Here is a 5,000-nt window from a genome sequence, read left to right on the forward strand (position 1 = left end):
CTATGCTGCATAGAGGACCTAGTAAATGATTTCTGTGACATACATTCACAAGCTCACAGCAGCATACCAGCTTGAGCGTGTAATGGAGGCGGCAGCTGCTGTTGAGAGGGTAGGTGGGCGTGTCATCAGGTCTATCACAGACAACCACAAGATAAACCAACAGTACTGTGAGCTGTTTGATATTCAGGGAGATTGCCATGCCACAGCCAAGCATCCGCTTGACAAAGAGCATGTCTGGTTTCTCCTTTTTGACACAGTGCATCTTCTGAAGTGCATCCGCAACAACTGGATCAGTGAGAAGTGCCAGAAGATCAGTCTTGACCATAAAACAACAGCTTCATTTGCTGACGTCAAGAAACTGTACGAGTTAGAGAAAGGTAGTATTCTGAAGACGACTCCCCTCACGACTTCAACTACAAAATGTGCAGCATGTCTTTAAGGTCTTCAATGAAAAGGTTGTGGGTTCATTGAAGCTCATAGGGTGTCATCACATTGCTATGTTCTTCCAAATTCTCCTCAACTGGTGGAATTTAGTGAATATATCTGGGAAGGGGCAAGATCAGCGCATGAAAGATAAATATTGAGCTGTTGAGGATCCTCGGTCAACCAGCCTGCGAACTTTCCTGTTGATTATGCAAAAGGCTTTTACAGGATGTGGAGAAAATCGAATCAAGGGTTTCACCTATGACACCAAGAATGCACTAGTGCAGACTATGCAGGGACAGATCGCCATTTGCTGCTACTTGTTCAGAAACGTTGACTTACATTATTTCTTGCCGCATGAGATCCAGTATAACCAGCTTGATAGGGAGTTCTTAGTCTACCATCAATCAACTGGTGCAAATTTTTTCATGATCACTGGGGTTGTGCTCTCTGTATGCAAGCAGCACCTCACGAGATATACTGCCGTAAACTTCCAGTCCATCGATGTCCACCCTGTGTCAAAGGAACATACCTGCTTGGGGACTGTAATTGGCCTAGAGGTGCACCACAGATGTGACACTGACTGTGAATGAAGAGTGCTTGAGACCAGTGAGGTTAAGGACTTTATCGAGACAGTGTCCAGAGGTTCCCTGACAACTCCACATGTGTGCACTTTTGATTTTGTCAGATGTGGACTGTGTTTCATCAAGGAAGCCTGTCACCGTTCCTGCTGCCAGAAAAGACTGATGGATATCTTGTCGAAACTGGCCAGCTTCACTAGGATTGGCATTGACTGTCCCAAGATGTCCATCGTCTAGCAAATGTTCTTTTAAATGGACTCCACATCCTAGAGAAAGACCAGTAAAAGAATGCATTTCTTCTCCAGACCTCTGTAAAGATGGCCCGGCTCGCTGATTAATCGCTGCAGTCTGGTAAGTTTTTGCTTCTATGTCTGTTTATTTCTTTAAATGTTTGTTTGTTTGCAATCACAAAGGTTTAACTATAATCCAATTTTTTAAAATGTAAAACAACCGCAACCTGGGTTCCTTTAAAGTGTCCACTATCCTCATACAATAATACATATTAACTCCGGTTAAAATAGTATTTCAAAATATTTGTCTATTGGAAGAAAAATGTATTTGGCAATGATTTTCACGGGCTATAAAGATAAGATGATTTTTTTTTTTAATAGCTGTATCCTGAGAGACCTATTAAAAAACCTGCATCAGACTAACCCCCCCCCCCCCCAACTATAGAATGGCATTCTTGCAGGGAATAGTTGAAAAAATAAGGAGTTATAAACCAATTACATATTTATACGAGTCCTTTTCACCACATGTGAGCTATTGGCTGGCACATAAGATGTATATAGTTAAATGATGTATATTCAGGGCATTTTAACTCTAACTAGATTAATCCTGGCTACTGATAATCAACTTGTTGTAAAGACCTAATTAGTTCCGTCTTATTTCATTAGCACGAGCGTGTGTGTTTTGGATCCATTTGTAGTGTTTTTTGACCAAAATATAAATCAATTTTTATAAATGTTCTACATTGGCCACAAATATGTCATATGGTTAGAATACTGTCCCATTCACTGCAAATGGGAGCTATTTTAAGAGGAATGGTCAGTTTTAAAAACCTATGGGTTAATTTCGTATGGCAAACACTAATCTTGCCTAAATGAGTTCCGTACTTTTGTCTTTCTTCCATGGAGAAGCAATAGGCTTGATTTGTTTCATTTTAGTAATCTGTCATTTATTATTCCAAATAGTAGGCCATTTTAGTACAATAAAATACTTTAGTGTTATCACATAATCCTTAACGGGTAGTTTAATGCCTAGTTGTGGTGAATTAATGTCGTATTTAACAGCGTCATCTGCTATTCCATTACCATCAACTCAAAAAATGGACCGGAATCATGCATTTTCCATTATTTACCACTTTGAAATTGAAATTTGTTAAGCTCTTTAATTTGTCCTATTATTTGATTTCTATGTGTGGAACCTTCCAGGGATTCCGTGGAATTTCTTAAATCTGAATAAATGATAATCTGAAGATTCCTCCAATCTTCATATGTCTTAACAATGTGGATTATTAGTAAAACTGCTGATAGCTCAGATGTAAACACTGATGTTTCACTAGGTAATGAGAAATGAATAATTAATAGTTTTATCTGAGGATACTGTAGCACAGATAGCACCCCTCAAAGATTTAGAGCCCTTGGTATAAATTGCATATTGAGGTTTTTCTTGAGAATATGTTCCGAGGCATATTGGTTTTAGTGACTCGAAGTATGAATTGATTTTTTTTTCCTTTTCAATAAATGAAAAAGGAGGCATATTCTTATCTTCTTCGTGGTACAAAATGGAGGCAAAAGGTTCATCCGAACGTTTGTAGATTGTGATAGCCTATTCGCTCTATATGGGCTTATGATTATCTATGGATACATCTCTCTGGTTGAAGATTTTTTTTTTTTTTTTTTTTTTTTTTTTTTTTTTTTTTTTTTTTTTTTTTTTTTTTTTTGTAAAATTGCTGGAGAGGATATTCAAAGCTCTTTGCATTGTTACGAAATATCGATGTAATAAATAAAGTGGCTAAATAAAAAAAAAAAAATCACATGAGACAAATCATGGGAAGGGCCAAACTTTCATGCCTCGAGTGTAGATTGAATCTAAAGACCTTGAAAGTAAAATCTTCTCAGGAGACGATTACCATTCAATATTATGCAGCTAAAAGGTCTGGAAATTCTTTAGATGGTTTAATGCAAAAGTATCTAATGCCTAATAGAATAATTTCATTGTTCTCACATGACTTTATATTAGTTTATATGCCACTTACGTTGAGGTAAGAGAAAATATACGTTATTCGGCTATGTCTTCTAATAATTTAAGCTGTAAATAGTTCATATAGTCCTGTTAATATTGCATAGAGATTTATTCTAGTCTAAACTAGTTTATGGATGAAAGTTTTCTTTTTCCTACTCATTCTTTATCATATCAAATTGGGAAGAAAAAATTAAAATTTTTTACTCTAAATGAATTAATACAATGATGAAAAAGTTTCAGAAAAATCAAATCAAATAATGAAATGTATATTTTATGAAAAATCTGTCCCTAACACTTTTTTAGGTTACACGTGATATTACCTAATCTATGAGTAAAATTACCAACCACATTAAGTTTCTGGAAATAACATATATTAACTTAGATAGGCAGTAGCCAACATAGTTGGAAGTAAAAGTAGAATAAATGTTAGAAAACTATAGGTGTATGATTGAAAACTTGTTTATCACCACTTCATGCACAATTTACACAACACTATTTGTTTAGTTAGCAAAGACCATTTTCTACACGCACATTTCTCATATTTTTGTCGCTCGTAATCTAGCATTGCTTATGTTTCTTATTGGTTTCACTACTAGTTCTTCCAAACACTCATCAGAATGTTTGCCACTCGCAGTAATATTTGAATTTGTAAAAGAGGGCGCCAATCCCTCTGTTAATTCAAGATTAAAACCATGACAGCTCAGTTTCTTTTCTTTCTTTTTTTTTTCTTGTAACCACTGAATACAATATCCGTGTAGTAATAATTGCAAGATCTAGAATATTGTAAAATATATACACAGGCCAACAACTGAAATGGTATTTTGTGGAATAATGCTACTTGGGCAATTGTATCTACTTTGAATTTAGTTGCATTACAATACTTATCTTATCCTGGGTTCTTTTTCCCTCCTTTTATAACTGAAGCAGAATGATAACGTGACCCGAGAGTAAGGACTGTCTTGTTTTACTGGCTTTGGTTTAATGCCATTATTGTTTCCTTATTCTTTATGTCATGTAGATGACCTGTCTATGGCTTTGTGTGAAGTGGACTTTTTCATTGGGCTCTATTAATTGTGCCAATTAGGGTTTAGAGAATAAAAGGTCTTATCATGCGCTCCTTAAGCCAGAGAAAAACTTGTGCTGCCATATACCGCTAGAATTCCGTGACGCCACACCTTACAAGACTACATAATAGCCACATTTTAGTACTGGATTTACATTAGAATTCTCTGTTGCTGCATTAAATGGTAGTAAAAAATAAACACAAAATTAGATTGAATAAAGTAATATGTGGAGGGCGAGAGGACTTGTCAGACAAATACGCTGGTCATGAGCCTTCTCTGTAGGTGTATAATACACCAATGCTGTCATTTTTTTTTCAGCATGATAAGGGGTTCATCTATAATTAAAATTTCACAAAAGGACTGTGGGATCAACTGCCACGTTGTTCTCTTTTTTAGTAACATCTTTCAAATCATATGTGGCACCAAACTTTACATTTCATGGAACCTTCCATGAGGGACGAATCGAGCAGACTCCACACTAGACATACACGATAAGTAGCAGGATTGTAAAAATGACTGCTTAGCCCATTGTGGAAGTTGAAGTTGTATCTATAGCAATGACAACACCAAAGATTAAATTCCTTTAGAAAAAATTAAATTTTCAATAGATTAAGGAAAGTCATGAAGTGTCACTTACTGTATATGCAATGTGATTTCATTTCCTAAAGCATTCAAAATGACTTTT

Source organism: Palaemon carinicauda, chromosome 22 (assembly GCF_036898095.1).
Source record: "Palaemon carinicauda isolate YSFRI2023 chromosome 22, ASM3689809v2, whole genome shotgun sequence".
NCBI classification, from domain to species: Eukaryota; Metazoa; Arthropoda; class Malacostraca; order Decapoda; family Palaemonidae; genus Palaemon; species Palaemon carinicauda.